A 21,413-nucleotide genomic window follows, 5' to 3' on the forward strand; every position below is an offset into this window, starting at 1 on the left:
TGATGTACTTATCACACCAACATCACCTATTAACTAGGTAAAAAAATTGCAAATTTTCTGATGGTCTAGAAAGTTTGACAGTCCAGTCTGCCAGTGTCACAACCTACTTTGCTAAATAAAACTCACTAACATAAATACAGTTCGCCCATGAGATTCTATCGCACATCAAAGCCTCCCTTCCTTCTGATGGAAAGGGGAACTCAACACTCGACCTCTGGTGGGGAGTGGAATTCAAGGAGTGGAGACCAACGCGCATCAGCATCACAAGGGAGCCCATTCTAATGGAGACAATGTCCTCCGCCCGTTCCCAAAACATTGAGGGGCCGCTCAAAGGAAAGGGACAGTCGAACCGCAGCTACCGACGGTCGTCTCCATCCTGTATTTAGTTTAACTCCTCATCCTAACTTTCATGCATACCCTACTTATACTTATAAAAATAAAAACCTAGGACACCGCATTATCCAACTTACAAAAACATCTACCTAACATTTTTTGGGGTATACTTCGCTAACTTAAACTTATTAAGAAAATACAATTCACCTGTGAGATGCTAAAGCACAGGGTCCACTCCTGTTCAGGAACATCGCTATGGCTCTAGGGATTTAAGGAGTAGAGTCCAAACTGCCTCAACATCTCAAGGGCCCCTGTTTTGATGGAGACAAGCCTGTCAATTTTCTAGACCACCAAAAAGAGAAAAATGTATTTAACAACAAGTATGCAGTCCGTCAGGATATGCACACATGGTGTTAAAAAAACCAACGGCGCACCTCCAACCCCTTTCGCCGGCCTATCCATCTCCAGAATTGATTGATGTACTTATCACACCAACATCACCTATTAACTAGGTAAAAAAATTGCAAATTTTCTGATGGTCTACAAAGTTTGACAGTCCAGTCTGCCAGTGTCACAACCTACTTTGCTAAATAAAACTCACTAACATAAATACAGTTCGCCCATGAGATTCTATCGCACATCAAAGCCTCCCTTCCTTCTGATGGAAAGGGGAACTCAACACTCGACCTCTGGTGGGGAGTGGAATTCAAGGAGTGGAGACCAACGCGCATCAGCATCACAAGGGAGCCCATTCTAATGGAGACAATGTCCTCCGCCCGTTCCCAAAACATTGAGGGGCCGCTCAAAGGAAAGGGACAGTCGAACCGCAGCTACCGACGGTCGTCTCCATCCTGTATTTAGTTTAACTCCTCATCCTAACTTTCATGCATACCCTACTTATACTTATAAAAATAAAAACCTAGGACACCGCATTATCCAACTTACAAAAACATCTACCTAACATTTTTTGGGGTATACTTCGCTAACTTAAACTTATTAAGAAAATACAATTCACCTGTGAGATGCTAAAGCACAGGGTCCACTCCTGTTCAGGAACATCGCTATGGCTCTAGGGATTTAAGGAGTAGAGTCCAAACTGCCTCAACATCTCAAGGGCCCCTGTTTTGATGGAGACAAGCCTGTCAATTTTCTAGACCACCAAAAAGAGAAAAATGTATTTAACAACAAGTATGCAGTCCGTCAGGATATGCACACATGGTGTTAAAAAAAACCAACGGCGCACCTCCAACCCCTTTCGCCGGCCTATCCATCTCCAGAATTGATTGATGTACTTATCACACCAACATCACCTATTAACCAGGTAAAAAAATTGCAAATTTTCTGATGGTCTAGAAAGTTTGACAGTCCAGTCTGCCAGTGTCACAACCTACTTTGCTAAATAAAACTCACTAACATAAATACAGTTCGCCCATGAGATTCTATCGCACATCAAAGCCTCCCTTCCTTCTGATGGAAAGGGGAACTCAACACTCGACCTCTGGTGGGGAGTGGAATTCAAGGAGTGGAGACCAACGCGCATCAGCATCACAAGGGAGCCCATTCTAATGGAGACAATGTCCTCCGCCCGTTCCCAAAACATTGAGGGGCCGCTCAAAGGAAAGGGACAGTCGAACCGCAGCTACCGACGGTCGTCTCCATCCTGTATTTAGTTTAACTCCTCATCCTAACTTTCATGCATACCCTACTTATACTTATAAAAATAAAAACCTAGGACACCGCATTATCCAACTTACAAAAACATCTACCTAACATTTTTTGGGGTATACTTCGCTAACTTAAACTTATTAAGAAAATACAATTCACCTGTGAGATGCTAAAGCACAGGGTCCACTCCTGTTCAGGAACATCGCTATGGCTCTAGGGATTTAAGGAGTAGAGTCCAAACTGCCTCAACATCTCAAGGGCCCCCGTTTTGATGGAGACAAGCCTGTCAATTTTCTAGACCACCAAAAAGAGAAAAATTTATTTAACAACAAGTATGCAGTCCGTCAGGATATGCACACATGGTGTTAAAAAAACCAACGGCGCACCTCCAACCCCTTTCGCCGGCCTATCCATCTCCAGAATTGATTGATGTACTTATCACACCAACATCACCTATTAACTAGGTAAAAAAATTGCAAATTTTCTGATGGTCTACAAAGTTTGACAGTCCAGTCTGCCAGTGTCACAACCTACTTTGCTAAATAAAACTCACTAACATAAATACAGTTCGCCCATGAGATTCTATCGCACATCAAAGCCTCCCTTCCTTCTGATGGAAAGGGGAACTCAACACTCGACCTCTGGTGGGGAGTGGAATTCAAGGAGTGGAGACCAACGCGCATCAGCGTCACAAGGGAGCCCATTCTAATGGAGACAATGTCCTCCGCCCGTTCCCAAAACATTGAGGGGCCGCTCAAAGGAAAGGGACAGTCGAACCGCAGCTACCGACGGTCGTCTCCATCCTGTATTTAGTTTAACTCCTCATCCTAACTTTCATGCATACCCTACTTATACTAATAAAAATAAAAACATAGGACACCGCATTATCCAACTTACAAAAACATCTACCTAACATTTTTTGGGGTATACTTCGCTAACTTAAACTTATTAAGAAAATACAATTCACCTGTGAGATGCTAAAGCACAGGGTCCACTCCTGTTCAGGAACATCGCTATGGCTCCAGGGATTTAAGGAGTAGAGTCCAAACTGCCTCAACATCTCAAGGGCCCCCGTTTTGATGGAGACAAGCCTGTCAATTTTCTAGACCACCAAAAAGAGAAAAATTTATTTAACAACAAGTATGCAGTCCGTCAGGATATGCACACATGGTGTTAAAAAAACCAACGGCGCACCTCCAACCCCTTTCGCCGGCCTATCCATCTCCAGAATTGATTGATGTACTTATCACACCAACATCACCTATTAACTAGGTAAAAAAATTGCAAATTTTCTGATGGTCTAGAAAGTTTGACAGTCCAGTCTGCCAGTGTCACAACCTACTTTGCTAAATAAAACTCACTAACATAAATACAGTTCGCCCATGAGATTCTATCGCACATCAAAGCCTCCCATCCTTCTGATGGAAAGGGGAACTCAACACTCGACCTCTGGTGGGGAGTGGAATTCAAGGAGTGGAGACCAACGCGCATCAGCATCACAAGGGAGCCCATTCTAATGGAGACAATGTCCTCCGCCCGTTCCCAAAACATTGAGGGGCCGCTCAAAGGAAAGGGATAGTCGAACCGCAGCTACCGACGGTCGTCTCCATCCTGTATTTAGTTTAACTCCTCATCCTAACTTTCATGCATACCCTACTTATACTAATAAAAATAAAAACATAGGACACCGCATTATCCAACTTACAAAAACATCTACCTAACATTTTTTGGGGTATACTTCGCTAACTTAAACTTATTAAGAAAATACAATTCACCTGTGAGATGCTAAAGCACAGGGTCCACTCCTGTTCAGGAACATCGCTATGGCTCCAGGGATTTAAGGAGTAGAGTCCAAACTGCCTCAACATCTCAAGGGCCCCCGTTTTGATGGAGACAAGCCTGTCAATTTTCTAGACCACCAAAAAGAGAAAAATTTATTTAACAAGTATGCAGTCCGTCAGGATATGCACACATGGTGTTAAAAAAACCAACGGCGCACCTCCAACCCCTTTCGCCGGCCTATCCATCTCCAGAATTGATTGATGTACTTATCACACCAACATCACCTATTAACTAGGTAAAAAAATTGCAAATTTTCTGATGGTCTAGAAAGTTTGACAGTCCAGTCTGCCAGTGTCACAACCTACTTTGCTAAATAAAACTCACTAACATAAATACAGTTCGCCCATGAGATTCTATCGCACATCAAAGCCTCCCATCCTTCTGATGGAAAGGGGAACTCAACACTCGACCTCTGGTGGGGAGTGGAATTCAAGGAGTGGAGACCAACGCGCATCAGCATCACAAGGGAGCCCATTCTAATGGAGACAATGTCCTCCGCCCGTTCCCAAAACATTGAGGGGCCGCTCAAAGGAAAGGGATAGTCGAACCGCAGCTACCGACGGTCGTCTCCATCCTGTATTTAGTTTAACTCCTCATCCTAACTTTCATGCATACCCTACTTATACTTATAAAAATAAAAACCTAGGACACCGCATTATCCAACTTACAAGAACATCTACCTAACATTTTTTGGGTTATAGTTTGCTAACTTAAACTTATTAAGAAAATACAATTCACCTGTGAGATGCTAAAGCACAGGGTCCACTCCTGTTCAGGAACATCGCTATGGCTCTAGGGATTTAAGGAGTAGAGTCCAAACTGCCTCAACATCTCAAGGGCCCCCGTTTTGATGGAGATAAGCCTGTCAATTTTCTAGACCACCAAAAAGAGAAAAATTTATTTAACAACAAGTATGCAGTCCGTCAGGATATGCACACATGGTGTTAAAAAAAACCAACGGCGCACCTCCAACCCCTTTCGCCGGCCTATCCATCTCCAGAATTGATTGATGTACTTATCACACCAACATCACCTATTAACTAGGTAGAAAAATTGCAAATTTTCTGATGGTCCAGAAAGTTTGACAGTCCAAGTCTGCCAGTGTCACAACCTACTTTGCTAAATAAAACTCACTAACATAAATACAGTTCGCCCATGAGATTCTATCGCACATCAAAGCCTCCCTTCCTTCTGATGGAAAGGGGAACTCAACACTCGACCTCTGGTGGGGAGTGGAATTCAAGGAGTGGAGACCAACGCGCATCAGCATCACAAGGGAGCCCATTCTAATGGAGACAATGTCCTCCGCCCGTTCCCAAAACATTGAGGGGCCGCTCAAAGGAAAGGGACAGTCGAACCGCAGCTACCGACGGTCGTCTCCATCCTGTATTTAGTTTAACTCCTCATCCTAACTTTCATGCATACCCTACTTATACTTATAAAAATAAAAACCTAGGACACCGCATTATCCAACTTACAAAAACATCTACCTAACATTTTTTGGGGTATACTTCGCTAACTTAAACTTATTAAGAAAATACAATTCACCTGTGAGATGCTAAAGCACAGGGTCCACTCCTGTTCAGGAACATCGCTATGGCTCTAGGGATTTAAGGAGTAGAGTCCAAACTGCCTCAACATCTCAAGGGCCCCCGTTTTGATGGAGACAAGCCTGTCAATTTTCTAGACCACCAAAAAGAGAAAAATTTATTTAACAACAAGTATGCAGTCCGTCAGGATATGCACACATGGTGTTAAAAAAACCAACGGCGCACCTCCAACCCCTTTCGCCGGCCTATCCATCTCCAGAATTGATTGATGTACTTATCACACCAACATCACCTATTAACTAGGTAAAAAAATTGCAAATTTTCTGATGGTCTACAAAGTTTGACAGTCCAGTCTGCCAGTGTCACAACCTACTTTGCTAAATAAAACTCACTAACATAAATACAGTTCGCCCATGAGATTCTATCGCACATCAAAGCCTCCCTTCCTTCTGATGGAAAGGGGAACTCAACACTCGACCTCTGGTGGGGAGTGGAATTCAAGGAGTGGAGACCAACACGCATCAGCGTCACAAGGGAGCCCATTCTAATGGAGACAATGTCCTCCGCCCGTTCCCAAAACATTGAGGGGCCGCTCAAAGGAAAGGGACAGTCGAACCGCAGCTACCGACGGTCGTCTCCATCCTGTATTTAGTTTAACTACTCATCCTAACTTTCATGCATACCCTACTTATACTAATAAAAATAAAAACATAGGACACCGCATTATCCAACTTACAAAAACATCTACCTAACATTTTTTGGGGTATACTTCGCTAACTTAAACTTATTAAGAAAATACAATTCACCTGTGAGATGCTAAAGCACAGGGTCCACTCCTGTTCAGGAACATCGCTATGGCTCCAGGGATTTAAGGAGTAGAGTCCAAACTGCCTCAACATCTCAAGGGCCCCCGTTTTGATGGAGACAAGCCTGTCAATTTTCTAGACCACCAAAAAGAGAAAAATTTATTTAACAACAAGTATGCAGTCCGTCAGGATATGCACACATGGTGTTAAAAAAACCAACGGCGCACCTCCAACCCCTTTCGCCGGCCTATCCATCTCCAGAATTGATTGATGTACTTATCACACCAACATCACCTATTAACTAGGTAAAAAAATTGCAAATTTTCTGATGGTCTACAAAGTTTGACAGTCCAGTCTGCCAGTGTCACAACCTACTTTGCTAAATAAAACTCACTAACATAAATACAGTTCGCCCATGAGATTCTATCGCACATCAAAGCCTCCCTTCCTTCTGATGGAAAGGGGAACTCAACACTCGACCTCTGGTGGGGAGTGGAATTCAAGGAGTGGAGACCAACGCGCATCAGCGTCACAAGGGAGCCCATTCTAATGGAGACAATGTCCTCCGCCCGTTCCCAAAACATTGAGGGGCCGCTCAAAGGAAAGGGACAGTCGAACCGCAGCTACCGACGGTCGTCTCCATCCTGTATTTAGTTTAACTCCTCATCCTAACTTTCATGCATACCCTACTTATACTTATAAAAATAAAAACCTAGGACACCGCATTATCCAACTTACAAGAACATCTACCTAACATTTTTTGGGTTATAGTTTGCTAACTTAAACTTATTAAGAAAATACAATTCACCTGTGAGATGCTAAAGCACAGGGTCCACTCCTGTTCAGGAACATCGCTATGGCTCTAGGGATTTAAGGAGTAGAGTCCAAACTGCCTCAACATCTCAAGGGCCCCCGTTTTGATGGAGATAAGCCTGTCAATTTTCTAGACCACCAAAAAGAGAAAAATTTATTTAACAACAAGTATGCAGTCCGTCAGGATATGCACACATGGTGTTAAAAAAAACCAACGGCGCACCTCCAACCCCTTTCGCCGGCCTATCCATCTCCAGAATTGATTGATGTACTTATCACACCAACATCACCTATTAACTAGGTAGAAAAATTGCAAATTTTCTGATGGTCCAGAAAGTTTGACAGTCCAAGTCTGCCAGTGTCACAACCTACTTTGCTAAATAAAACTCACTAACATAAATACAGTTCGCCCATGAGATTCTATCGCACATCAAAGCCTCCCTTCCTTCTGATGGAAAGGGGAACTCAACACTCGACCTCTGGTGGGGAGTGGAATTCAAGGAGTGGAGACCAACGCGCATCAGCATCACAAGGGAGCCCATTCTAATGGAGACAATGTCCTCCGCCCGTTCCCAAAACATTGAGGGGCCGCTCAAAGGAAAGGGACAGTCGAACCGCAGCTACCGACGGTCGTCTCCATCCTGTATTTAGTTTAACTCCTCATCCTAACTTTCATGCATACCCTACTTATACTTATAAAACTAAAAACCTAGGACACCACATTATCCAACTTACAAAAACATCTACCTAAAATTTTTTGGGGTATACTTCGCTAACTTAAACTTATTAAGAAAATACAATTCGCCTGTGAGATGCTAAAGCACAGGGTCCACTCCTGTTCAGGAACATCGCTATGGCTCTAGGGATTTAAGGAGTAGAGTCCAAACTGCCTCAACATCTCAAGGACCACCGTTTGGACGGAGACAAGCCTGTCAATTTTCTAGACCACCAAAAAGAGAAAAATGTATTTAACAACAAGTATGCAGTCCGTCAGGATATGCACACATGGTGTTAAAAAAACCAACGGCGCACCTCCAACCCCTTTCGCCGGCCTATCCATCTCCAGAATTGATTGATGTACTTATCACACCAACATCACCTATTAACTAGGTAAAAAAATTGCAAATTTTCTGATGGTCTAGAAAGTTTGACAGTCCACTCTGCCAGTGTCACAACCTACTTTGCTAAATAAAACTCACTAACATAAATACAGTTCGCCCATGAGATTCTATCGCACATCAAAGCCTCCCTTCCTTCTGATGGAAAGGGGAACTCAACACTCGACCTCTGGTGGGGAGTGGAATTCAAGGAGTGGAGACCAACGCGCATCAGCATCACAAGGGAGCCCATTCTAATGGAGACAATGTCCTCCGCCCGTTCCCAAAACATTGAGGGGCCGCTCAAAGGAAAGGGACAGTCGAACCGCAGCTACCGACGGTCGTCTCCATCCTGTATTTAGTTTAACTCCTCATCCTAACTTTCATGCATACCCTACTTATACTTATAAAAATAAAAACCTAGGACACCGCATTATCCAACTTACAAGAACATCTACCTAACATTTTTTGGGTTATAGTTTGCTAACTTAAACTTATTAAGAAAATACAATTCACCTGTGAGATGCTAAAGCACAGGGTCCACTCCTGTTCAGGAACATCGCTATGGCTCTAGGGATTTAAGGAGTAGAGTCCAAACTGCCTCAACATCTCAAGGGCCCCCGTTTTGATGGAGATAAGCCTGTCAATTTTCTAGACCACCAAAAAGAGAAAAATTTATTTAACAACAAGTATGCAGTCCGTCAGGATATGCACACATGGTGTTAAAAAAAACCAACGGCGCACCTCCAACCCCTTTCGCCGGCCTATCCATCTCCAGAATTGATTGATGTACTTATCACACCAACATCACCTATTAACTAGGTAGAAAAATTGCAAATTTTCTGATGGTCCAGAAAGTTTGACAGTCCAAGTCTGCCAGTGTCACAACCTACTTTGCTAAATAAAACTCACTAACATAAATACAGTTCGCCCATGAGATTCTATCGCACATCAAAGCCTCCCTTCCTTCTGATGGAAAGGGGAACTCAACACTCGACCTCTGGTGGGGAGTGGAATTCAAGGAGTGGAGACCAACGCGCATCAGCATCACAAGGGAGCCCATTCTAATGGAGACAATGTCCTCCGCCCGTTCCCAAAACATTGAGGGGCCGCTCAAAGGAAAGGGACAGTCGAACCGCAGCTACCGACGGTCGTCTCCATCCTGTATTTAGTTTAACTCCTCATCCTAACTTTCATGCATACCCTACTTATACTTATAAAAATAAAAACCTAGGACACCGCATTATCCAACTTACAAAAACATCTACCTAACATTTTTTGGGGTATACTTCGCTAACTTAAACTTATTAAGAAAATACAATTCACCTGTGAGATGCTAAAGCACAGGGTCCACTCCTGTTCAGGAACATCGCTATGGCTCTAGGGATTTAAGGAGTAGAGTCCAAACTGCCTCAACATCTCAAGGGCTCCCGTTTTGATGGAGACAAGCCTGTCAATTTTCTAGACCACCAAAAAGAGAAAAATTTATTTAACAACAAGTATGCAGTCCGTCAGGATATGCACACATGGTGTTAAAAAAAACAACGGCGCACCTCCAACCCCTTTCGCCGGCCTATCCATCTCCAGAATTGATTGATGTACTTATCACACCAACATCACCTATTAACTAGGTAAAAAAATTGCAAATTTTCTGATGTTCTAGAAAGTTTGACAGTCCAGTCTGCCAGTGTCACAACCTACTTTGCTAAATAAAACTCACTAACATAAATACAGTTCGCCCATGAGATTCTATCGCACATCAAAGCCTCCCTTCCTTCTGATGGAAAGGGGAACTCAACACTCGACCTCTGGTGGGGAGTGGAATTCAAGGAGTGGAGACCAACGCGCATCAGCGTCACAAGGGAGCCCATTCTAATGGAGACAATGTCCTCCGCCCGTTCCCAAAACATTGAGGGGCCGCTCAAAGGAAAGGGACAGTCGAACCGCAGCTACCGACGGTCGTCTCCATCCTGTATTTAGTTTAACTACTCATCCTAACTTTCATGCATACCCTACTTATACTAATAAAAATAAAAACATAGGACACCGCATTATCCAACTTACAAAAACATCTACCTAACATTTTTTGGGGTATACTTCGCTAACTTAAACTTATTAAGAAAATACAATTCACCTGTGAGATGCTAAAGCACAGGGTCCACTCCTGTTCAGGAACATCGCTATGGCTCCAGGGATTTAAGGAGTAGAGTCCAAACTGCCTCAACATCTCAAGGGCCCCCGTTTTGATGGAGACAAGCCTGTCAATTTTCTAGACCACCAAAAAGAGAAAAATTTATTTAACAACAAGTATGCAGTCCGTCAGGATATGCACACATGGTGTTAAAAAAACCAACGGCGCACCTCCAACCCCTTTCGCCGGCCTATCCATCTCCAGAATTGATTGATGTACTTATCACACCAACATCACCTATTAACTAGGTAAAAAAATTGCAAATTTTCTGATGGTCTACAAAGTTTGACAGTCCAGTCTGCCAGTGTCACAACCTACTTTGCTAAATAAAACTCACTAACATAAATACAGTTCGCCCATGAGATTCTATCGCACATCAAAGCCTCCCTTCCTTCTGATGGAAAGGGGAACTCAACACTCGACCTCTGGTGGGGAGTGGAATTCAAGGAGTGGAGACCAACGCGCATCAGCGTCACAAGGGAGCCCATTCTAATGGAGACAATGTCCTCCGCCCGTTCCCAAAACATTGAGGGGCCGCTCAAAGGAAAGGGACAGTCGAACCGCAGCTACCGACGGTCGTCTCCATCCTGTATTTAGTTTAACTCCTCATCCTAACTTTCATGCATACCCTACTTATACTTATAAAAATAAAAACCTAGGACACCGCATTATCCAACTTACAAGAACATCTACCTAACATTTTTTGGGTTATAGTTTGCTAACTTAAACTTATTAAGAAAATACAATTCACCTGTGAGATGCTAAAGCACAGGGTCCACTCCTGTTCAGGAACATCGCTATGGCTCTAGGGATTTAAGGAGTAGAGTCCAAACTGCCTCAACATCTCAAGGGCCCCCGTTTTGATGGAGATAAGCCTGTCAATTTTCTAGACCACCAAAAAGAGAAAAATTTATTTAACAACAAGTATGCAGTCCGTCAGGATATGCACACATGGTGTTAAAAAAAACCAACGGCGCACCTCCAACCCCTTTCGCCGGCCTATCCATCTCCAGAATTGATTGATGTACTTATCACACCAACATCACCTATTAACTAGGTAGAAAAATTGCAAATTTTCTGATGGTCCAGAAAGTTTGACAGTCCAAGTCTGCCAGTGTCACAACCTACTTTGCTAAATAAAACTCACTAACATAAATACAGTTCGCCCATGAGATTCTATCGCACATCAAAGCCTCCCTTCCTTCTGATGGAAAGGGGAACTCAACACTCGACCTCTGGTGGGGAGTGGAATTCAAGGAGTGGAGACCAACGCGCATCAGCATCACAAGGGAGCCCATTCTAATGGAGACAATGTCCTCCGCCCGTTCCCAAAACATTGAGGGGCCGCTCAAAGGAAAGGGACAGTCGAACCGCAGCTACCGACGGTCGTCTCCATCCTGTATTTAGTTTAACTCCTCATCCTAACTTTCATGCATACCCTACTTATACTTATAAAACTAAAAACCTAGGACACCACATTATCCAACTTACAAAAACATCTACCTAAAATTTTTTGGGGTATACTTCGCTAACTTAAACTTATTAAGAAAATACAATTCGCCTGTGAGATGCTAAAGCACAGGGTCCACTCCTGTTCAGGAACATCGCTATGGCTCTAGGGATTTAAGGAGTAGAGTCCAAACTGCCTCAACATCTCAAGGACCACCGTTTGGACGGAGACAAGCCTGTCAATTTTCTAGACCACCAAAAAGAGAAAAATGTATTTAACAACAAGTATGCAGTCCGTCAGGATATGCACACATGGTGTTAAAAAAACCAACGGCGCACCTCCAACCCCTTTCGCCGGCCTATCCATCTCCAGAATTGATTGATGTACTTATCACACCAACATCACCTATTAACTAGGTAAAAAAATTGCAAATTTTCTGATGGTCTAGAAAGTTTGACAGTCCACTCTGCCAGTGTCACAACCTACTTTGCTAAATAAAACTCACTAACATAAATACAGTTCGCCCATGAGATTCTATCGCACATCAAAGCCTCCCTTCCTTCTGATGGAAAGGGGAACTCAACACTCGACCTCTGGTGGGGAGTGGAATTCAAGGAGTGGAGACCAACGCGCATCAGCATCACAAGGGAGCCCATTCTAATGGAGACAATGTCCTCCGCCCGTTCCCAAAACATTGAGGGGCCGCTCAAAGGAAAGGGACAGTCGAACCGCAGCTACCGACGGTCGTCTCCATCCTGTATTTAGTTTAACTCCTCATCCTAACTTTCATGCATACCCTACTTATACTAATAAAAATAAAAACATAGGACACCGCATTATCCAACTTACAAAAACATCTACCTAACATTTTTTGGGGTATACTTCGCTAACTTAAACTTATTAAGAAAATACAATTCACCTGTGAGATGCTAAAGCACAGGGTCCACTCCTGTTCAGGAACATCGCTATGGCTCCAGGGATTTAAGGAGTAGAGTCCAAACTGCCTCAACATCTCAAGGGCCCCCGTTTTGATGGAGACAAGCCTGTCAATTTTCTAGACCACCAAAAAGAGAAAAATTTATTTAACAACAAGTATGCAGTCCGTCAGGATATGCACACATGGTGTTAAAAAAACCAACGGCGCACCTCCAACCCCTTTCGCCGGCCTATCCATCTCCAGAATTGATTGATGTACTTATCACACCAACATCACCTATTAACTAGGTAAAAAAATTGCAAATTTTCTGATGGTCTAGAAAGTTTGACAGTCCAGTCTGCCAGTGTCACAACCTACTTTGCTAAATAAAACTCACTAACATAAATACAGTTCGCCCATGAGATTCTATCGCACATCAAAGCCTCCCATCCTTCTGATGGAAAGGGGAACTCAACACTCGACCTCTGGTGGGGAGTGGAATTCAAGGAGTGGAGACCAACGCGCATCAGCATCACAAGGGAGCCCATTCTAATGGAGACAATGTCCTCCGCCCGTTCCCAAAACATTGAGGGGCCGCTCAAAGGAAAGGGACAGTCGAACCGCAGCTACCGACGGTCGTCTCCATCCTGTATTTAGTTTAACTCCTCATCCTAACTTTCATGCATACCCTACTTATACTTATAAAAATAAAAACCTAGGACACCGCATTATCCAACTTACAAGAACATCTACCTAACATTTTTTGGGTTATAGTTTGCTAACTTAAACTTATTAAGAAAATACAATTCACCTGTGAGATGCTAAAGCACAGGGTCCACTCCTGTTCAGGAGATCGCTATGGCTCCAGGGATTTAAGGAGTAGAGTCCAAACTGCCTCAGCATCTCAAGGGCCCCCGTTTTGATGGAGACAAGCCTGTCAATTTTCTAGACCACCAAAAAGAGAAAAATTTATTTAACAACAAGTATGCAGTCCGTCAGGATATGCACACATGGTGTTAAAAAAAACCAACGGCGCACCTCCAACCCCTTTCGCCGGCCTATCCATCTCCAGAATTGATTGATGTACTTATCACACCAACATCACCTATTAACTAGGTAAAAAAATTGCAAATTTTCTGATGGTCTAGAAAGTTTGACAGTCCACTCTGCCAGTGTCACAACCTACTTTGCTAAATAAAGCTCACTAACATAAATACAGTTCGCCCATGAGATTCTATCGCACATCAAAGCCTCCCTTCCTTCTGATGGAAAGGGGAACTCAACACTCGACCTCTGGTGGGGAGTGGAATTCAAGGAGTGGAGACCAACGCGCATCAGCATCACAAGGGAGCCCATTCTAATGGAGACAATGTCCTCCGCCCGTTCCCAAAACATTGAGGGGCCGCTCAAAGGAAAGGGACAGTCGAACCGCAGCTACCGACGGTCGTCTCCATCCTGTATTTAGTTTAACTCCTCATCCTAACTTTCATGCATACCCTACTTATACTTATAAAACTAAAAACCTAGGACACCACATTATCCAACTTACAAAAACATCTACCTAAAATTTTTTGGGGTATACTTCGCTAACTTAAACTTATTAAGAAAATACAATTCGCCTGTGAGATGCTAAAGCACAGGGTCCACTCCTGTTCAGGAACATCGCTATGGCTCTAGGGATTTAAGGAGTAGAGTCCAAACTGCCTCAACATCTCAAGGACCACCGTTTGGACGGAGACAAGCCTGTCAATTTTCTAGACCACCAAAAAGAGAAAAATGTATTTAACAACAAGTATGCAGTCCGTCAGGATATGCACACATGGTGTTAAAAAAACCAACGGCGCACCTCCAACCCCTTTCGCCGGCCTATCCATCTCCAGAATTGATTGATGTACTTATCACACCAACATCACCTATTAACTAGGTAAAAAAATTGCAAATTTTCTGATGGTCTAGAAAGTTTGACAGTCCACTCTGCCAGTGTCACAACCTACTTTGCTAAATAAAACTCACTAACATAAATACAGTTCGCCCATGAGATTCTATCGCACATCAAAGCCTCCCTTCCTTCTGATGGAAAGGGGAACTCAACACTCGACCTCTGGTGGGGAGTGGAATTCAAGGAGTGGAGACCAACGCGCATCAGCATCACAAGGGAGCCCATTCTAATGGAGACAATGTCCTCCGCCCGTTCCCAAAACATTGAGGGGCCGCTCAAAGGAAAGGGACAGTCGAACCGCAGCTACCGACGGTCGTCTCCATCCTGTATTTAGTTTAACTCCTCATCCTAACTTTCATGCATACCCTACTTATACTTATAAAAATAAAAACCTAGGACACCGCATTATCCAACTTACAAGAACATCTACCTAACATTTTTTGGGTTATAGTTTGCTAACTTAAACTTATTAAGAAAATACAATTCACCTGTGAGATGCTAAAGCACAGGGTCCACTCCTGTTCAGGAACATCGCTATGGCTCTAGGGATTTAAGGAGTAGAGTCCAAACTGCCTCAACATCTCAAGGGCCCCCGTTTTGATGGAGATAAGCCTGTCAATTTTCTAGACCACCAAAAAGAGAAAAATTTATTTAACAACAAGTATGCAGTCCGTCAGGATATGCACACATGGTGTTAAAAAAAACCAACGGCGCACCTCCAACCCCTTTCGCCGGCCTATCCATCTCCAGAATTGATTGATGTACTTATCACACCAACATCACCTATTAACTAGGTAGAAAAATTGCAAATTTTCTGATGGTCCAGAAAGTTTGACAGTCCAAGTCTGCCAGTGTCACAACCTACTTTGCTAAATAAAACTCACTAACATAAATACAGTTCGCCCATGAGATTCTATCGCACATCAAAGCCTCCCTTCCTTCTGATGGAAAGGGGAACTCAACACTCGACCTCTGGTGGGGAGTGGAATTCAAGGAGTGGAGACCAACGCGCATCAGCATCACAAGGGAGCCCATTCTAATGGAGACAATGTCCTCCGCCCGTTCCCAAAACATTGAGGGGCCGCTCAAAGGAAAGGGACAGTCGAACCGCAGCTACCGACGGTCGTCTCCATCCTGTATTTAGTTTAACTCCTCATCCTAACTTTCATGCATACCCTACTTATACTTATAAAAATAAAAACCTAGGACACCGCATTATCCAACTTACAAAAACATCTACCTAACATTTTTTGGGGTATACTTCGCTAACTTAAACTTATTAAGAAAATACAATTCACCTGTGAGATGCTAAAGCACAGGGTCCACTCCTGTTCAGGAACATCGCTATGGCTCTAGGGATTTAAGGAGTAGAGTCCAAACTGCCTCAACATCTCAAGGGCCCCCGTTTTGATGGAGACAAGCCTGTCAATTTTCTAGACCACCAAAAAGAGAAAAATTTATTTAACAACAAGTATGCAGTCCGTCAGGATATGCACACATGGTGTTAAAAAAAACAACGGCGCACCTCCAACCCCTTTCGCCGGCCTATCCATCTCCAGAATTGATTGATGTACTTATCACACCAACATCACCTATTAACTAGGTAAAAAAATTGCAAATTTTCTGATGTTCTAGAAAGTTTGACAGTCCAGTCTGCCAGTGTCACAACCTACTTTGCTAAATAAAACTCACTAACATAAATACAGTTCGCCCATGAGATTCTATCGCACATCAAAGCCTCCCTTCCTTCTGATGGAAAGGGGAACTCAACACTCGACCTCTGGTGGGGAGTGGAATTCAAGGAGTGGAGACCAACGCGCATCAGCGTCACAAGGGAGCCCATTCTAATGGAGACAATGTCCTCCGCCCGTTCCCAAAACATTGAGGGGCCGCTCAAAGGAAAGGGACAGTCGAACCGCAGCTACCGACGGTCGTCTCCATCCTGTATTTAGTTTAACTACTCATCCTAACTTTCATGCATACCCTACTTATACTAATAAAAATAAAAACATAGGACACCGCATTATCCAACTTACAAAAACATCTACCTAACATTTTTTGGGGTATACTTCGCTAACTTAAACTTATTAAGAAAATACAATTCACCTGTGAGATGCTAAAGCACAGGGTCCACTCCTGTTCAGGAACATCGCTATGGCTCCAGGGATTTAAGGAGTAGAGTCCAAACTGCCTCAACATCTCAAGGGCCCCCGTTTTGATGGAGACAAGCCTGTCAATTTTCTAGACCACCAAAAAGAGAAAAATTTATTTAACAACAAGTATGCAGTCCGTCAGGATATGCACACATGGTGTTAAAAAAACCAACGGCGCACCTCCAACCCCTTTCGCCGGCCTATCCATCTCCAGAATTGATTGATGTACTTATCACACCAACATCACCTATTAACTAGGTAAAAAAATTGCAAATTTTCTGATGGTCTACAAAGTTTGACAGTCCAGTCTGCCAGTGTCACAACCTACTTTGCTAAATAAAACTCACTAACATAAATACAGTTCGCCCATGAGATTCTATCGCACATCAAAGCCTCCCTTCCTTCTGATGGAAAGGGGAACTCAACACTCGACCTCTGGTGGGGAGTGGAATTCAAGGAGTGGAGACCAACGCGCATCAGCGTCACAAGGGAGCCCATTCTAATGGAGACAATGTCCTCCGCCCGTTCCCAAAACATTGAGGGGCCGCTCAAAGGAAAGGGACAGTCGAACCGCAGCTACCGACGGTCGTCTCCATCCTGTATTTAGTTTAACTCCTCATCCTAACTTTCATGCATACCCTACTTATACTTATAAAAATAAAAACCTAGGACACCGCATTATCCAACTTACAAGAACATCTACCTAACATTTTTTGGGTTATAGTTTGCTAACTTAAACTTATTAAGAAAATACAATTCACCTGTGAGATGCTAAAGCACAGGGTCCACTCCTGTTCAGGAACATCGCTATGGCTCTAGGGATTTAAGGAGTAGAGTCCAAACTGCCTCAACATCTCAAGGGCCCCCGTTTTGATGGAGATAAGCCTGTCAATTTTCTAGACCACCAAAAAGAGAAAAATTTATTTAACAACAAGTATGCAGTCCGTCAGGATATGCACACATGGTGTTAAAAAAAACCAACGGCGCACCTCCAACCCCTTTCGCCGGCCTATCCATCTCCAGAATTGATTGATGTACTTATCACACCAACATCACCTATTAACTAGGTAGAAAAATTGCAAATTTTCTGATGGTCCAGAAAGTTTGACAGTCCAAGTCTGCCAGTGTCACAACCTACTTTGCTAAATAAAACTCACTAACATAAATACAGTTCGCCCATGAGATTCTATCGCACATCAAAGCCTCCCTTCCTTCTGATGGAAAGGGGAACTCAACACTCGACCTCTGGTGGGGAGTGGAATTCAAGGAGTGGAGACCAACGCGCATCAGCATCACAAGGGAGCCCATTCTAATGGAGACAATGTCCTCCGCCCGTTCCCAAAACATTGAGGGGCCGCTCAAAGGAAAGGGACAGTCGAACCGCAGCTACCGACGGTCGTCTCCATCCTGTATTTAGTTTAACTCCTCATCCTAACTTTCATGCATACCCTACTTATACTTATAAAACTAAAAACCTAGGACACCACATTATCCAACTTACAAAAACATCTACCTAAAATTTTTTGGGGTATACTTCGCTAACTTAAACTTATTAAGAAAATACAATTCGCCTGTGAGATGCTAAAGCACAGGGTCCACTCCTGTTCAGGAACATCGCTATGGCTCTAGGGATTTAAGGAGTAGAGTCCAAACTGCCTCAACATCTCAAGGACCACCGTTTGGACGGAGACAAGCCTGTCAATTTTCTAGACCACCAAAAAGAGAAAAATGTATTTAACAACAAGTATGCAGTCCGTCAGGATATGCACACATGGTGTTAAAAAAACCAACGGCGCACCTCCAACCCCTTTCGCCGGCCTATCCATCTCCAGAATTGATTGATGTACTTATCACACCAACATCACCTATTAACTAGGTAAAAAAATTGCAAATTTTCTGATGGTCTAGAAAGTTTGACAGTCCACTCTGCCAGTGTCACAACCTACTTTGCTAAATAAAACTCACTAACATAAATACAGTTCGCCCATGAGATTCTATCGCACATCAAAGCCTCCCTTCCTTCTGATGGAAAGGGGAACTCAACACTCGACCTCTGGTGGGGAGTGGAATTCAAGGAGTGGAGACCAACGCGCATCAGCATCACAAGGGAGCCCATTCTAATGGAGACAATGTCCTCCGCCCGTTCCCAAAACATTGAGGGGCCGCTCAAAGGAAAGGGACAGTCGAACCGCAGCTACCGACGGTCGTCTCCATCCTGTATTTAGTTTAACTCCTCATCCTAACTTTCATGCATACCCTACTTATACTAATAAAAATAAAAACATAGGACACCGCATTATCCAACTTACAAAAACATCTACCTAACATTTTTTGGGGTATACTTCGCTAACTTAAACTTATTAAGAAAATACAATTCACCTGTGAGATGCTAAAGCACAGGGTCCACTCCTGTTCAGGAACATCGCTATGGCTCCAGGGATTTAAGGAGTAGAGTCCAAACTGCCTCAACATCTCAAGGGCCCCCGTTTTGATGGAGACAAGCCTGTCAATTTTCTAGACCACCAAAAAGAGAAAAATTTATTTAACAACAAGTATGCAGTCCGTCAGGATATGCACACATGGTGTTAAAAAAACCAACGGCGCACCTCCAACCCCTTTCGCCGGCCTATCCATCTCCAGAATTGATTGATGTACTTATCACACCAACATCACCTATTAACTAGGTAAAAAAATTGCAAATTTTCTGATGGTCTAGAAAGTTTGACAGTCCAGTCTGCCAGTGTCACAACCTACTTTGCTAAATAAAACTCACTAACATAAATACAGTTCGCCCATGAGATTCTATCGCACATCAAAGCCTCCCATCCTTCTGATGGAAAGGGGAACTCAACACTCGACCTCTGGTGGGGAGTGGAATTCAAGGAGTGGAGACCAACGCGCATCAGCATCACAAGGGAGCCCATTCTAATGGAGACAATGTCCTCCGCCCGTTCCCAAAACATTGAGGGGCCGCTCAAAGGAAAGGGACAGTCGAACCGCAGCTACCGACGGTCGTCTCCATCCTGTATTTAGTTTAACTCCTCATCCTAACTTTCATGCATACCCTACTTATACTTATAAAAATAAAAACCTAGGACACCGCATTATCCAACTTACAAGAACATCTACCTAACATTTTTTGGGTTATAGTTTGCTAACTTAAACTTATTAAGAAAATACAATTCACCTGTGAGATGCTAAAGCACAGGGTCCACTCCTGTTCAGGAGATCGCTATGGCTCCAGGGATTTAAGGAGTAGAGTCCAAACTGCCTCAGCATCTCAAGGGCCCCCGTTTTGATGGAGACAAGCCTGTCAATTTTCTAGACCACCAAAAAGAGAAAAATTTATTTAACAACAAGTATGCAGTCCGTCAGGATATGCACACATGGTGTTAAAAAAAACCAACGGCGCACCTCCAACCCCTTTCGCCGGCCTATCCATCTCCAGAATTGATTGATGTACTTATCACACCAACATCACCTATTAACTAGGTAAAAAAATTGCAAATTTTCTGATGGTCTAGAAAGTTTGACAGTCCACTCTGCCAGTGTCACAACCTACTTTGCTAAATAAAGCTCACTAACATAAATACAGTTCGCCCATGAGATTCTATCGCACATCAAAGCCTCCCTTCCTTCTGATGGAAAGGGGAACTCAACACTCGACCTCTGGTGGGGAGTGGAATTCAAGGAGTGGAGACCAACGCGCATCAGCATCACAAGGGAGCCCATTCTAATGGAGACAATGTCCTCCGCCCGTTCCCAAAACATTGAGGGGCCACTCAAAGGAAAGGGACAGTCGAACCGCAGCTACCGACGGTCGTCTCCATCCTGTATTTAGTTTAACTCCTCATCCTAACTTTCATGCATACCCTACTTATACTTATAAAAATAAAAACCTAGGACACCGCATTATCCAACTTACAAAAACATCTACCTAACATTTTTTGGGGTATACTTCGCTAACTTAAACTTATTAAGAAAATACAATTCACCTGTGAGATGCTAAAGCACAGGGTCCACTCCTGTTCAGGAACATCGCTATGGCTCTAGGGATTTAAGGAGTAGAGTCCAAACTGCCTCAACATCTCAAGGGCCCCCGTTTTGATGGAGACAAGCCCGTCAATTTTCTAGACCACCAAAAAGAGAAAAATATATTTAACAACAAGTATGCAGTCCGTCAGGATATGCACACATGGTGTTAAAAAAAACCAACGGCGCACCTCCAACCCCTTTCGCCGGCCTATCCATCTCCAGAATTGATTGATGTACTTATCACACCAACATCACCTATTAACTAGGTAAAAAAATTGCAAATTTTCTGATGGTCTAGAAAGTTTGACAGTCCAGTCTGCCAGTGTCACAACCTACTTTGCTAAATAAAACTCACTAACATAAATACAGTTCGCCCATGAGATTCTATCGCACATCAAAGCCTCCCTTCCTTCTGATGGAAAGGGGAACTCAACACTCGACCTCTGGTGGGGAGTGGAATTCAAGGAGTGGAGACCAACGCGCATCAGCATCACAAGGGAGCCCATTCTAATGGAGACAATGTCCTCCGCCCGTTCCCAAAACATTGAGGGGCCGCTCAAAGGAAAGGGACAGTCGAACCGCAGCTACCGACGGTCGTCTCCATCCTGTATTTAGTTTAACTC

Source organism: Eleutherodactylus coqui, chromosome 4 (genome assembly GCF_035609145.1).
Source record: "Eleutherodactylus coqui strain aEleCoq1 chromosome 4, aEleCoq1.hap1, whole genome shotgun sequence".
In the NCBI taxonomy this organism is placed as follows: domain Eukaryota; kingdom Metazoa; phylum Chordata; class Amphibia; order Anura; family Eleutherodactylidae; genus Eleutherodactylus; species Eleutherodactylus coqui.